The 17,017-nt window shown below is 39.9% G+C and overlaps 1 protein-coding gene across 1 annotated transcript in view; it reads left to right on the top strand.

Annotated features, from left to right (window-relative positions):
- LOC140486319 (syntaxin-binding protein 5-like) overlaps positions 1-17,017 on the top strand; it is a 549,610-nt gene that overhangs the window by 476,978 nt on the left and 55,615 nt on the right. The gene's annotated exons all lie outside the window — the stretch shown is intronic.

Consider the following 17,017-nt stretch of genomic DNA (forward strand, 5'->3'; position numbering starts at 1 on the left):
TGAAGCAATATGACTCCTAACACTGATGATTTAGCCATTTGGTTACAGCACAGATGCTCTGGCCATCAGGTATTGCATGCCCAAAATCTGATTCTGCTTGGTCTTGTGCATTTAATGTAGAATATGGAGGTTATACCACCAGTGAAAATTACCTTATTCAAACAAAATAACTCCAATTAAAATTCAAACCAATGGATGAACAATGATTTAAGTTAAAACATTTTCTGCTGCCACCAGATGATGCGTCAAATGGAATTCTGCCACGAAACCCATCCTTATTTACAAACTGGTATTTTTCAGAAATGTTGCTCATTGATATTCTTGTGAGAGATTTCTCTTTCCCCAGCTATTTGGATCTATGCTTTAAGATGATAAATTTTCATCTTGGGAAAAGTCATTCTAACTGAGAAAAATCAGATGAAATCCTTATTGTGTTTATCAATTTAAAAATAAAAACATAAATTCCAAGTACTGTATGATGCATCAAAGTATTTTAAGTTGAAATAACAATCAGTATTTCTTAATTGCATAGACAATACCCTAGTATGATTGGTTAAATATTTAACCAATCACTGAGGCCTTTAATATAACTCTTAAGTAGTGTTGTCATTATTGTGTTGAAACCAAAGTGCATGACCAAAACTTTACAGTCCCCCAGATTTGGAATAGCAGGCAGGGATGTCGTAAAATTATAGAACATTTCAGCATCGCTATTCCCAATCATTGGCCCCTTAAGGAGCCCTCAACACCGTTGAGTGTATTGGGGAGACAGGCACTAAGTGCCCAGCTTGCCAGGTGAAATTTGGATGAGCATGGGCATTGCCTCTTTTTCAGGCTCCCTGTGAACATTTATGTTTCTTCTTTCCCCAAGATCACTCCTCACGTCCCTGTTTTACCTCTTCCTTAATATCAATCATGGTCTCCTACACTTCTCAATGAGCTACCCCAGCAGTGGCAATATCCCAAACTTGCATTCACATAGTGCAAATGAACCTCATTTGCCTGAGATTCTATCTGTAAACTCAGCCATGGTCACCACAGTTAAATGGCAGCAATTCCCAGGGGCAGACATTCTGTCCCCAGCATAAAATTCAGCTCAATGAGTTGTAATACGTAAGAGTTATATTCCTCCGGGACCTGAATACTATTTAACTGCAAACAGTTGATTAATAGGTCAAAATTTCAATATTATTTTATTAGAACAAAATGGAAGTATCTCTGCAAGTTAAAAATGCAGGCTAATTCTGTATTCTATTTAGGTTTGTAACTTATAGTTCCAGCTAGGATTCACTCATCATATAATACCAATTGAAATGTAAATTTGATTAAAATTAATATATGTCAGCAGGGATGGATGTGTTAAGGAAAGAGCTTGTACTTGTGTACAATGGTTCATTTCATATTCACAAGCCGTCACTAAATTATATTTGAAAATGATCACAACATGGATAAATTGTATATCAGGGGACTGTGGTGAAGAAACCATTATAGTATTTCTAAACAAGATTAATTCTCTAAATTCTAAAATGTAAGTAGCAAATGCCACTGCATGTATTTTTGCTTTCTTTTGCACCTTTGCATGGAAAAAGGCAAATTCTGAAAAACATGAAAATACTTCTGACAAATTGTCATCTCTGCTTTACATCACTCCTCCGTTCTTAGAGATGTGAAATGATGCTGTCCTCTCAAAGGGTGATTATTCTTAATCATTGAAACAGATGTATTGTTACCTCGGAAGTTTTACTGGTGGCAGAGCCCCTATTTATTCTGCATTTTACCCTTTTACCACACATACCGAATGTGAATGTAACTGGTGTCTTCTGAGATGCATTATTAATTTTATATTCAAAGTAGCTTTTGCTACCATTAACCTATGGAGATTTTCTTTTTCAGTATTTCCCAATTCTATAGGCAGTTTGTGTCATAATTTCTATAGTCAAGAAGCTCTTCTATCAAATTTGACAGTTTTAAGTACTTCTAAAAGGATACTTTTACTAAAATGAGTTGTCAAGGTTTACACCATATTTGCTTGAAAAACATTACTATATCTCTTTGGATATCAAACGTAAGTATAATACAAATAAATTTTGTAATGTGATAATATTTTACAGGAGGTTTAAACTCTACAATGTAAAATAGAACAAACCTTTGTTTATTTGTTTGAATCCTGATTTATTTCAGGCAGTATCTCAGCATACTGGCCAAAGGTACTTCTTATAGTCAAGCAACATTGTTGTGTGGGATGCCATTTTGTGAGCTGCTGTTCATGAATAGAGTTGCTGCCACCATCTTCTTTTAACTTGAGGAAACCACAAAGCGTGTTTCATCTTGTGTGGCAGAGGAAAACTACTTCCTGGTCTAACTAAAAGAGTCTCTTACTGTTTATAAAATATAGTTAATCATTTGTTAGCAGGTAGTTCCAGCTTACATTGATATGTTAGACACTAGATATAGTTACAGAACCTTTGAGGAGGACTAGATGTTAGCTCTCATTCCTTTGTGGTCCTAAACTGTTCTCCCCACAGGCTCATATGATATTACAATGCAGTGGTAGCCATTTTGCACCCATAAACAGCACCGTTTAATGGCTATTTCAGCCAATAAAAGATTGTCTAATATTGCTAAATCATGAATAAAATGTGGGAAATTCTAAGTAACGTTTAATGCATAGATAACACAAAAACATTTTTTGACCACATTGGTCAGCTCTACATATGTTTTGAGACAATGTAGCTATCATCCTTCAGCAGTCTCCAGGCTGACCTTGACAAAAGAGACAGTAAAAGTATCACAATCCAGGCTTTCATTTATACCAAATGAGGAAAAACATCATTTTTCTATGTACAGTTTACGCAATGAAAGATTCAATGGGCTTGTGGCCTTGCAAAGCTATATCATGTATTTACATTTGAATTTCAAGCTTAAAAAGGTCATTACTACATTTTACAGCTTACTTGTTTATTTTCTGCAACTAAATAGATAGATTGTTGAAAAGTTCTGTTTAAGAATTTTCTTTTCTAATGTCTTCAATATATTAATATCTTGATTGGATGACCTTCATTTTCTGTCCTCATCCTTTAATAGCAGTTTTGGAAATTGAGAATAGATGCTATTAGCTATTTGTTTCAGTTTTACCTCTTCTAATTTAAATACCACTTCTTGGCTCCCCTGTGACTTACCAAATTATCCATTAAGTTATTTAAACATCTGGACTAGAAAGATCCATGGTTTACTTTTCAGTCTAATTATTTCATTAATTCTAACCAAATGTCACCACAACCATGTGTTAGGGAAAGAAATTTCAGCCCAATGTTTCCATTCCAGATCCATTACAATCAACCCCTTACTAGACATCCATTTTTATAGCTGTTGAGTGAGATGATGAGGTTTAACTATGATGTGGTTGACCAGCATACTCACATTCTTTATCAAGGGTTTCATATAAAAGGTTGAGATATTAAAGGTTGGCTTTACAATGATACCAGAGAAAGAGAAACAAGGAAATCAATTACGATAAACACTTGCTGTTTTGATAGTACAATTGTAACTTAGGTTTTTTTTCCATACTACTGGCACAGTCAAGTGCCATGAGATGATTCAGACAGTAAATATGGTTTTCCTCTTTGTTTGGCCTACAGGAATTATAATTCAAGTGACGGAATTTGGCAATATTTGAATACAGCGTATTTATGCAACATGCCCCCAGCCATTGCTGAATATCCAACCTGAGAAACTAAATTATCATACTTCAACAAAATAATCATAATTGGCAAACACTGCTTGCACCCAGAAGCAAGAACAGAATTTCTTGAACTGCTAAACAATTTTTGGTGCCTAGAAATTTGACTTGCATCCAAAACAGGCTGTACAATTGGCAGAATAATGTTTTGTTATGCCCTTCCAAATCTGCCTGAATGCAAGTCAGATCATTTTAAAATGAGTGCCAGTAATATACCTGGAATTTTTTTTAACGCATCCAGAAGGCCCACCAAAATAAAAACTGAAAATGTTCTGGACTTTTTTTATCCAGTCTCTAGCAGTTCTTTTGAAGTTAATTGATTTACATGCATTTGGAGCAGCAAGGACTGATTAGTGATAGTTAGCATGGCTTTGTGCATGGGAAATCATGCCTCTTAAACCTGATTGAGTTTTTAGGAAACGTAACCAAAAAGATTAATGAGAGCACAGTTGTATGCTTTGTCTACATGGACTTTAATAAAGCCTTTGACAAGGTTCTGCATGGATGCTCATTAGTAAAGTTAAACTACATGGAATTCAGGGACAGCTTGCCAATTGGATACAAAATTGGCTGGATAGTAGGAGATAGAGGGTGGTGGTGAAGAGTTATTTTTCATACTGGACGCCTGTGACCAGCGGTGTTCTGCAGGGATTGATGCTGGGTCCAGTTTTGTTTGTAATTTATACAGATGATTTGGATGGAAATTTAAGAGGCGTGGTTAGTAAGTTTGTGGAAGACACCAAAATTGGTGGCATAGTCAACAGGGAAGAAGGTTATATAAGATTACCAAGAGATCTTGATCAATTGGGCCAATGGGCTGAGAAGTGGCAGATGGAGGTTAATTTGGATAAATGTGAGATATTGCATTTTGGTAAAATAAACAATGGCAGGCTTTATACAGTTAATGGTAGGGCCTAGGTAGTGTTGTCGAAGAGAGACCGAGGGGTTAAGGTATATAGTTCTTTGAAAGTTGCATTACAGACAGACAGGGTGATTAAGAAAATGGTTAGCGCACTTGCCTTCATTGCTCAGACCATTGAGTATAGGAGTTGGGACATCATGTTGAGGTTGTACAGTACGTTACTGAGGCCACTTTTGGAGTACTGTGTACTGTTCTCATCACTCTGCTGTAGAAAGGATATTATTAAATTGGAGAGGGTTCAGAAAAATTTCACCAAGGTGTTGCCGAGACTGGAGGATTTGAGTTAGAAGGAAAAGTTGTCTAGGCTTGGACCTTTTTCACTGGAGCATAGAAAGTTGAGGGTTGATATTTACAAAATCATGAGGGGCTTAGATAAGGTGAATAGCAAAAGTATTTCCCCTTGGGTAAGTGATTTCAAAACTAGGGGACATATTGTTAAGATGAGAAACGAAAGATTTAAAAGAGACCTGAAGGGCAACGTTTTCACACAGAGGGTGGTGCACATGTGGAATGAACTGCCAGAGGAAGTAGTAGATGCAAGTACTGTAACAAAATTTAAAAGATATTTGGATAGGTATCATAGAATCATAAAATCCCTACAATGTGGAAACAGGCCATTTGGCCCAAAACATCCACAGCGACCCTCCAATGAGTAACCTACCCAGACCCATTCCCCTACACTATTACATTACATTTATCCCTGACTAATTCACCTAGCCTACACATCCCTGAAAACTATGGGCAATGTAGCATGACCAATTCACCTAATATGCGCATCTTTGTATTGAGGGAGGAAATTGGAGCACCCAGAGGAAACCCACGCAGACACAGGGAGAATATGCAAACTCCACACAGACAGTCGCCAAAGGCTGGAATCAAACCCAGGTCACTCGCGCTATAAGGCAGCAGCGCTAACCACTATGCCATCCATAAATACCATGATTCTGTACATGAATAGGAAAATGTTTAGAGGGATATGGGCCAAATGCAAGTAAAGGGAACTAGTTTTAGTTTGGGAAACTTGGTCAGCATGGACAAGTTGGACTGAAGGATCTGTTTCCATGCTGAATGACTTGATAATGCCTGATGCACTTAGATTGAGCATATCCAGGTTATTTACATTTGAATTTCACATTCAGATTCTTTAAATTACTAATGCAGGACCTTTATATGTATATTTATGAAGTTTATCACGTTTTGAAGGGATGACTGAAACAAGTAAAGTTATGAGTCAATATAACTGCAAGTATAACCAGGCACATGATTGTGCTACACATTAAAAGATTTTATGTCACTTTTACATGGGAGAAAAAAATTAGTTGTGAAATGAACTTCTCTTATCCTTTCTTCTGTTAAATATATTTTGTTGTCTGTTATCCCCTTGAAAAATATTCTCTCAATTGTGTTGTTAATTCACAAAAGAAAGCTGCAGATATTGCAGTTTTCAAGACTTGCGATACCACTTTATGCTCAGTCATAGAATATAAAATCATTACCCAGGAGGGAAATCATTTTGTTGTCTCCATTTTTAGGATGGCTGTAGGATCCCTAACAGTGACAGAATATCTAATTTGAATAAAAAGAAATTTAAATTGGCCAGGTACCAATTATGGTACCAAAAAGAGTATTTCTGTTCAGCAAAGTGTCAAGTACCAATTATGTTCAATTTCACAACAAATTCACTATCCCAATTACTAAACCTGATGTGGGAAGCTTAGTTAAAAGATCAGCAAATTGTAAGTTCTGCACAATTCTGCCCAAAATATGTATTACTGAGGTACAGTAAAAAATCCAATGCTCCCAAATGTCCTTTTAACAGGTAAGAGTTTTGGGTAATTATAAAAAATAGAACTATTGCATTAGAAGCAAGACCATGTAAAAGAAAGTATATGTCTAATATATTTGGTGTCCATCTACACCAGTCTAAAATTATTGCCTATGCATTTTGTGAAGGCATTTTAAAAATCAAAATTTATTGCCTTTTCTCCTATACACAGAAAGAAAGTTTGGCCTTTGTTACTTTTACCATGAGATTATATTCCAAGATAAAATTTTGAACAGCCAAATTTTATGCTGTTCATAATATGTATATAAAAAACACTATCTTAATACAACCATTTTAAAGTTTCAACCTGTTTCCATAACAATCCAGAAATACTTTCAGAGAATCAATCCCAGAGAAATACCATTAGCATTTCAACTTTTTCAAACTTGACATAACTGATGCTTCCCAGTTTCTTTCCCTTGGACTGCTGAGAACATCTTTTGTTTACAATTCCTTTTGAGTCAGCTGGCATGAACTTTTCACAAATCTGATGCCTAAAGTTTCTCAGTTCTAACAACTTGGAAGACTCGTACAAGCTCTACTGGCTTGGCAAAACAAGAAACCACTTCCTCTGACGTGACTTGTTCCCTTGAACTGTCTTGATTCTTTTGCTTTGCTCTGCCTACTCTACCATAACCTCAATAGTATAAACATTTCATTCGTTATCATCAACTTGCTAGGCAATTGACCTAAGTCAGATGCCTTCTTACAAATAATATTTATGTTACTGTCCAAATAATCTCTGATCTTTTTTTTATTAAAAGAAAACCTTCACAGAAATGACCCACATCCATCTCCCTCTATTTTAAAATCCAAATCCTAAAATTTATCACAATCCAGCCCATCCTTTTTGCAGAATTCTGTTGGTATGTATGTGTTAAAATTATCTCTGTTAATGTTAGTCCAATGTTTTGTGCAGTCTTGAAAATATCATCAGAATTGTGTGATTATGAAGTAGTTTGTATGATAATTTCATTGTTGGTGTATTTTTAAAGTGACAGTATCTCAATTGATTCACCCACTTTGTAATTGTAAACATTATTTCTAGTAATTAGTTAATTTAAATGTTGTCCAGCCTTTTCAGAAGATGACAATTTAATGAACAAAGTTGAGATATATACATTTAATCAAAGCATCAAGAAAAGTACATGTACCACTCAATGACAAATACTGAAAGAAAATTAGACTAAAATAAGCAAGTTTGTATAGCTAGTTTTTAAAATAATAATGAACAATTTTGAACACTTGGACATGTAGAAAATGTCACTTTACAAACAAACAAAGAGATGAGAGAAAAGAACAGGAGATTGCGTTATAGTAGCTATTTTTAGCTAAGTAGCTGCTGTACTATTTTATAGTGGTACTTAACAGCAGAAATGAAATCTTGCAATACAACATTGTTAGATAGGTCAGGACCTAGTCATTCTACACTGGTAATACTACAGAAAATATACATCATTCATTTCTATTTACAGTATAATAGAAGATTCAAGTCCTGGTCCTCCTACCAATTATTTAGTTAATTTTATCACTTCTTGTCTCAGCTCGCAACGCAATCTCAAGTACAAAGCAAGAGATCTCATTTCAGTAATGTCCCCCATCAAACATGACAAATATTGTTGTATAATACTAAATTGCTTGTGTTTAAGTTAAATTAAGCTTCTTTGATAAACCTTCCCATAATGCAACTCATTAATTAGCTGAGCAGATATGAGGCTTTCCACACTTTTTCTGAAAACTGATTAGGCAACACTAGATTGGACCAGACTGTAAATGTGTATTTTGATGGAAAGTGCTGGGTGGGGCCCTACACTTTTCATGCTATCTCTTTATTGAATAACCAAAAAACCTTAAGAAAAGGGAACAGGAGTAGATTGTTCAATCCCTCGAGCCTGCTCCAACATTTACTAGGATCATGGCTGATCCAATATTCTTCATATCCACTTTCCTGCCTTTTCCCTGTAACCCTCAATTTCCTTCTCCTCAATAATCTATCTCAGCTTTAAACACACACACAAGGACTCTGTCCCCAAAGCTCTGCAAGCTAAGAAGTTTCATAGATTCTCAACTTCCGAGACAAATTCCTCCCCGGTCTTAAATTGACACTCTTTATTCTGAGTCTGTGCTTTCTGGTCCAAGGCTCCCCTCATAAGTGAAACATCCCCTCAGCATTTACCCTGTCAAGCCTATTAAGAATCCTATATGATTCAGTGAGATTACCTCTCATTGTAAATATGCATGTTAAAAGGACTGATATACGACAATATAATCATTGCAAATTTTAGTTATTTGAACTATAGACTCTATTTGAACTATATATGCAGAAATATTCTCCACACCCTTTTGAAACAAGTATCTTAAAGTATCTGCCACCCTTCAAAAAAAAGGGAATATTTGGTAATTTGAAGATACGTACCCAAATAGTAACAGATTTATTAAAAACTACTGGTTCTGTTAAAAAAAAATCAAAAATGTTTGAAGTGTACATTTTTTCTTCAGTGAACATTTTAGAGAAGGCTGGAGTAATCTTTTTTGCTAAGTAATTTTGTTTTTGAGGAATATAAGTTGCAAATCACTACTAGAGTCAGATTTGGAGGGTGTTGATTGTTACCAATAACATAGTTTTACTGGGACTTTATTTTCAGAGGGGAAAAAAAATCTACAATAGTTTACAGCAGAATTTTACATTCTAATCTTAAAGAAGGATGGTTTAGATATAGCTTCTGGAAACTTTACTTTGCCATTTTAATCCACCATGATTACTTTCCTTCATTGTATAAACAATCTGAAAATTGAGGAATAAAGGTGAAGCAGCCAACTGTTAACAGTTACAATGAAAATATATTATTCTGGTACCTCAAACATTGAAGAACAAGTTAATTTCTGAAAATTTTCATACTCACGTTCATGTCTGACAAATTATTTAACTTTGAGAGACAAAAAATTGGGCAGAATCTCAAGGGTCTGAGCAACATGTCCTATGACAAGGTATGTGACAGAGTTGGACAACAAATGCAATAAGGCCCATCTTGGACACATTGGGACGAACCTACATCATCTGTAGTGCTTTTGGCAAGCAACATGACTAGATTAATGCTAGGCAACTGAAAGCTGCAAATTGGAGTGGTTATTGCTTGTTAAACATTTTATTAATAGCCCAGCTCACCTCATTAATACTCAGCTTCCCATCTTAGCAAACAAGCTCAACATCAGGAAAACTTGACAAGGAGACCAGAGTGAGTACCTGGTGATTACAGCTCACCACCTTCTCTGAGCAACCATGTTGGAAACGAATCAGCAACATTTCAGGGCACGTTCTGTTTACACCGACCACACACACCCCTCATCTATAGACAGTGACAGTCTTTAAAAACTTCTGGGACACTTCTGCAATTTGATGCTCCATCTTAGGCTGCACCAACAACTATAATTGTTGTAATGCTGCAGCAAGGACACTGTGCACGCAGAGACATGCACCCAGCACTCTGGGCACTTCACTCATTTTCATAGTACAACATTTCCTCTAACCTACATGCTCATAACATCCCTGCCTCACCTTGCCTTTCTGTGCTTTGCCACTTTAGCCAGAAATACCAGGTTTGGAATGCTGCTGTTTTGCCTTGCCACTTCATGCAAACATAAGTCAGGAAGTCAGTCAAGTCAAGGAGTTCTCAGCAAAGTAAGTTCAGGGCAGCTTCTAATACCAGTCCAGGATCTGTTGGGTGGAGTCAGACCTGCATCCTGCCCTCATAAAAAGGTGAGGAACTGAATGTTGAGCAGCAAATCCTTTGTCTTGATTCATTCTGCTCTATTGTGGACTGTTTTGTTCCTGTAAAGATAGAGTGGCAGGTATTGTAGGAGATGAAAACGTGTGGCACATCTATTACTCTTGGTGCAGGTTAGGAGATGTCCTGAGAAAGTAAGGAGGCAGTGCAGAGGTAAGCAGGATGGATGGTATTGGAGTTGGGGTGGGTGATAGCAAGTGAGGGAAGGTGTTGCATCTGATAGAGAGTGGTAAGGCATTAGCCTTTTTTGAGAGGTGGATACAGGAACAGTGATCGAGTAAGTGAGGTGTCAGAGAGAAGGTGGTGGCACTTACCCTGGTGGAATGGAGGAAAATATTGGCCTTCTTCCTACAGTGCAATGCATTTCTCTAGACTGCTGAGATGGTTCTAACCCAGATGGGAACCTCGAACCAGGCATGGCATGGTCTGGTGTCGTGAACTCCATTGCATCCCTCTGCAAAGAGGGACATAAATTTCCTACTACATGCCCTGTCCAAGGCAAACATGAGCAACCACACAAGCCAGTTTTGAACGGATAATGTTTGCCCATGAGCACCATGAGCTTTCAAAGATGGCGTGGGCATGATGGATTCTGCTCTTTCGTCAGATATCCATTGTATGGGAAGTAGTTCTGAGGATGGCTAGTGCTAAGATGGAGTGGAAATTGGTGTAGTGGAAATTAAATTGACTCGACTCAAATGCTTGCAAGAGCAAAGAAAAGGTTTATTTCAGACCTTTGCAAAGGGATCCAATACAGTGGCAAGACGCCTCATGTAAGGGGCGTTTGATAGCTTTCACACACTCCCCATTATACTATAATTCGCTTTTCCTTATCAACACCTGCAAGGCCAGAGACCTGGAACATTCACGTTCCTTTCCATATATGGAGTTGTTTTTCTCATTTCTTGGCTGCTGCTGATATGGTAGTTTAACTGGCCTTGTAAGTCTGCTATTAGGTCGGTTTGCCTTTACATTTTTCTGTTTATTTGCAATACCCCTAGTTCCAGTCAGACCCTTACTTCTTTGTTCCCCCTATGCCTTTAATAGATTTCACAATAAATATTAATTTTCCATTACATTTCCTCCCTTTTGGTCATTTCATGACAACAATGACATAAAAATATACAGAGTCAGATAGCTATACATCAAACTGCTTAGGGAGCACCAGGCCTTTCCTCAGACACCATCTACCTGTAACACAGCTTTCTGGTGGTATCGTCACTTGCTCTGGTGTGCCCTGTACACAGCCCATTTTCACACATCACACACTTCAGCATTACTGTATGGTGGGATCCACGCAATCGGGTCTTCCTGCTATGTGGCCTCTGATCGTTTTAGCATTTGGTATCCCACTGCACTCACAAGCAAATGCCGTAGGCAGGTACACAAGCAGGGTCCTGTACACGGCACTATGAGTATGACCAGTCCCACAACTAGTAGAGCATGTAGGATCCAATACCCCTATCCTCCCCAAAGGGAGGTAAGCCACTGGAACCAGAAGTCATCTGCTGGGGGAGGCGGTCTTACTGCCACCTTCATATGATTTATTACACTAGTGATATTCTGGGACTCATCAGGAATATTAAAACAGAATGAGGTACATAACATTTTGCAGCCGCCCCCCTCTTTGCCGTCAGTATGTCCAGTACTAATCGACTTTGTATCACTGCTTCCCTTATTGCCTCTAACTCGGTATTAATGAGTGTTAGACCTTCCTCCATCTCATTTGCTAACAGTAATAGACTATATGCCAGGCCATTAATCTTGTTTATTGTCACCGTTGTCCCTGCTCCCAAGAGAGTAGACCACCCAATGTTCGCTCTGAGTGTAGTCCAAGTGTCTGCAAGTGTGTATCCATTCCAATGCCGTGGGATGTCCCTTTGGGTTCACCCGTTTCTGACCTTTGGGACGAACACTGTCGTGCCAGGAGACAGTACTGCGGGATTGCAGCACCCTTTCCTTCCCAGGGCGAGGTGGTGGTACCTCCTCTCTCCACAGGCTCATATTATACCCACCATCATGGTCTGATTATTGATAAAAAAAACAAGTAATATTGATGATTGTACCATTTGTGTAGGTTGCTGAGCGAGAGTCATTATTCAAGTACAGCGCCGTAATACACTGGGAGATCCCCAAATGGAGTCTCCCCTGATTTGTGCAAATATTCGTTTCTTCCCTGCCTTCCACTATATGGAAGGCTGTGGTCGGCAGCGTGTCAACATTGGGATTGCAGTTAGCCTTGAGTTCAGGTGGTGGCGCGAGATTTGCCCTAACTGCTCCCCCTATCAGGGTCAGGGTAGTCACCACTAGCATTTCTTGCCAGGCTCTCTGTAATTGGTTCGGCAGTCCACCATTGGTCTGTGTGCAAACATATCCAATAAGGGAAGCCAACCTCTAATCTCTGGTGTTTTATTAGGGCCAAGGCACAAGCTCTGTTCACTTCACATCTAGCAATGGCTCTTCGCACCTCGCAACCTACTGGCGTTGCATTTACACCATTTATCTCATGAAGGGCTATTTCCACTACTGAGTTAGACTCGCTCCCGAGCCCCGGCCGACTCCCTCCAGGTTCTGGCGTGACATTAATGCCCTCTGCCCTGCTTGGGATTAGGTCAATGATTTGGTTTGGTTGGTTGCTGTGCCCTGGTGCTACTCTTTCCTGTAAGACCTCTGCACTGCATCTCGGGGGAGCAACTGTACCACTATATTCACCTTTCTATAGATGTCGGAGAAGGGTCTATCTATTCCACAGCACCAGGCTCCATCATCACTCTTCTGAGTGTTGGTTATTATTACCCGTGCCCTGGCACCTCCTTCCTTGATAATAGAATACCTATTTCTCATGTCAGGTGTCCCTATAGCCGTGGTGGCCACTACTAAGTGCCAGTCACTGGGACCACAAGGATCCCTGCATAAGTATTTATCGTCCCATTTATAGTCATCCCGATTACTGAATAGCCATGGGTCACACGTAAAGGTCCCCTTAGCACCCTCGGTTAAGAGAACCATCTGTGGCTATATCCCAGATGCCCCTGCCTTTACGCGTAGTCCTGCCGGGACACTTACTAACAGTGTGAGCTGGGGCAGCCCCATATTTGTATGAGGTGTCTAGCAACCATACAAATCCCTAAGTATATAAGTCCAATCTGGTTATCAGAGTTTCACTACTTGCACTTATTTGGTTCCGGTGTTGTCTGAAGTCTCCTCAGGTCCAGCTACATGTTTGCAATGGCTGGCGTGTGTCCACGTGGCTCTTTCGGCGACTTTAACAGCTGTCTGTGTTGTAAGGAGTACTTGAAATGGTCCCAGCCACCTTCTCGCCTTCCAGCTTTTCCTCCTGAAGTCTTTCACCACTATCCAGTCTCCAGGTTCTAGATCATGCAGCTTCCCTTCTGCTGGTTGGGGTAGTGCTGCCTTCACTTGATTCTGTATTTGAGACAAAAGTGTAGAGAGTTTTATTCAGTAACATAACATCTCATCTTCACAGTGGTCTGTTATTTGTCTTACTTTAGGTCTTGGGCCAATCCCTGTGTTGGGCGGCCTACCAAACAAAATCTCAAACGGGCTAAGATTGGCTCTTCCTCTCCTTCTAGATCTCATATACATTAGCACAATTGGAAGTGCCTTTGTCCATGTCACCCCTAGTTCCTCACAGCATTTTGTCAATTTATTTTTTAGGGTGGCCTTCTCTCTTTCCACTGTCCCACCGCTCACTGGGTGGTAGGCACAGTGTTGTCTCATGTTTATTCCCAAATAATCACTGACCTTGCTGTAAGGCATTATTGACAAATGGTGTTCCATTGTCGTTACTGAGCCTTTCAGGGATGCCCCATATTGGAACTATTTCAGTTGTCAAAGCCTTGGCTACCGCACTGGCATCCTGTTTAGACGTGGGGAGCGCTTCCACCTATTTGGAAAACATATCAACTATTATCAGGCAATACCTTTTCCCTTCGCTGGGTTTTAGTTCAATAAAATCCATCTGTAAATGTTCAAAGGGTCTTTGGGGTTGGTGGTGTGCTGCCTGACTCATCTGTATTCCCCTTCCCACATTATTAGTGGCACAGATAACACATTGTTCATAATATTTCTGGGAGTGTTAGCAAATCCCTTAGTGTACCAGTGTGCCAAAATGCTGCCGTACAGCCCCCCTTTTGACACATGCTCCTTACCGTGTGTCAGTTTGGCATAGAATGGGAATAATGATCGTGGTATACAGGATTTGCCATTGGGGCCACACCATACCCTTTCCCTCATGCTGTACCCTGCCCTTGTACACTCACGCATGGCCTGCGACTGTAACTCCTGTACGTCTGCTGTTGGGGTACAATTTTTTGTCATACACATGTCAAACTAATCACTTGGCAGCTGCTGAGCTGCCATCCTTGCCACTGAGTTTGCCTTTGCATTGCCTTGAGAAATATAATCATTATTTTTCATGTGGGCTTCACATTTACACACAGCGATTGATTTGGGCAATAGAACTGCTTCCAGGAGGTCATAAATCAGGCCACGGTGTGTGATGGGCTTTCCAGTGGAGGTCAAGAAGCCCCTGTGTTTCCACATGTTTCCAAAATCATGTACAACCCCGAATGCATATATGCTGTCAGTGTAAATACTCACTGTCCTTCCCTTAGCCAATTTACATGCCTCAGTCAAGGCAATCAGCTCCGCTGTTTGCACAGACAGATGAGAAGGGAGTGATCCCACTTTGACTACCTCATGGGTAGTTACTACAGCATATCTAACACAATTCTGGCCTGTCTCTTTGCTCCTCAATGCTGATCCATCCACAAAAAACTCCATAACCGGATTCTGAAGTGGTGAATCTTGCAAGTCTGGTCTAGGGCTGCAAATGTCATTAGTTACAGTGACACAGTCATGTGGGTCTCTGTCTCCTCCTGTGAGGAGAAGGCTAGCAGGGTTAAAGACGTTACATCGCTTTATTGTAATGTCAGGCAGCTCCAATAACATAGTATTGTATCTGAGCCAACATGCTGCTGACGTGTGCTGTATTTTGGTCAGAAAGCAGTAAGCATACTGCATGCGGGACCAATAGGGTTAATTCACCATAACCGACTATATCCCTGGACACTACAACAGCCTTTTCAGCTGTAGCCATAGCTCGCAGACATTTAAGCAATCCTGCCACTACGGGGTCTAGTTTTGCTGAAAAATAAGCTACCGGCCTCAATTTTCCTCCATGATTCTGCAACAGGACAGATGTCATGCAGCCACGCTTCTCATCTACCATTTGTACAAAAGGCTTGTTTGGATGTGGAATCCCAGTGTGTGTGTAGTTTGGAGCACCTTTTTCAATTCAACAAAGGCACACTCGGCCTCTGGGGTCCACTGCAACAGAGTCTGGCTCTGCAACCCTTTGCCATGGGCTATGTCATTTAGGGGCACCTCAAGGGTTGCATAATGTGGGATAAACATCCTACAATAGGAGCACATGCCCAGAAAGGATAGTAATTGTTTCTTCGTGTGAGGCTTTGGAATTTGCTGGATTGCTTGGACTCTGTCTTGACCAATGGCCTTCCCTTGTTCAGAAATTAAGTGACCTAAGAATTTCACCTGTTGTTGTACAAACTGTGGTTTTGAGAGACTGGCTTTGTGCCCTTCCCTCACTAGGTGGCAGAGCAACGCAAGGGTATCTTTCTCACATTGTTCCTCTATTGGTGCTGCTATTAAGCAATCATCTACATACTGCAAAAGCGCTGACCCCAGGGTTAAACAAGAGTCTCCAGACTCCTGCGTAGGGCCTCATCATATATGGTGGGAAACTCATAGTAACCTTGACAAAGTCACGTGAAGGTATACGATTTCCCTTTGAACGAAAAAGTGAACCAGAATTGACTATCTGGCTGTACCAGTACACTAAAGAAGACATTTGCTAAATCCACAACAGAGAACCATTTACTATCCGGCGGAATTTGAGCCAATAAAGTATAGGGATTGGGAACATTTGGGGCATGGAACAACAGCATTAGTGACTACCTGCAGGTCTTGAACAAACTTCCATTTCTCCGTTCACCTGGAATATTTGCCTTTTTGATCGGAAAAATGGGGTTCTCACCGGTGGGGTTTCACAGGGGATTATCACTCCAGCCTTTAGGAGGGATTCAAAGACTGGAGTAATTCCTTCTATAGCCTCAGGATTTAATGGGTATTGTGTTTTGCAGGGACGATACTCAGACTTTGGGGTTATTCTTATTGGTTCACAGCCTCATATGAGCCCCACGTCATGTTTGCCTTTTTCCCACATCTCAGTAGGGACCTTTCTCAGTCTTGGGTCTGAGACTTCTACCTTAGGAAAATTCCAAGCTACCTTCTTAGGCTCTTCAGAGTTAGCGGGGGTTACCTGGACTGACCTATCTGCCTGAGTTAGCCAATTTAGTTTCTTCCTATACATCCGCATATCTTCACTGAACCAGATAGCCACATCGTCCCTCAAGACCCAATCTCTCGTTTTTTGTGCCTTTAGTGACCATGGTCCCAAATCCTGCCACCCGTCACTGGACGCCTTCGCCAATGACACGTGAGGAAAAGAGCCTTCCACATCAAAAAGATTGGGTCTACTTGTCATCACAGATACTTTAGATAAGTTCACACTGACTGCACATCTGTGATCATTCCAATAAAATTTGGACAATTACAACTGATCTGGTTTAACCAATCTCCTAAACCAGTCCCTCTCATAGGATTAATGTGGTTACTTGCTTCCAGGGCGAGTGAATCATTTA

The sequence above is a fragment of the Chiloscyllium punctatum genome, chromosome 15 (genome assembly GCF_047496795.1).
Source record: "Chiloscyllium punctatum isolate Juve2018m chromosome 15, sChiPun1.3, whole genome shotgun sequence".
Taxonomy (NCBI): domain Eukaryota; kingdom Metazoa; phylum Chordata; class Chondrichthyes; order Orectolobiformes; family Hemiscylliidae; genus Chiloscyllium; species Chiloscyllium punctatum.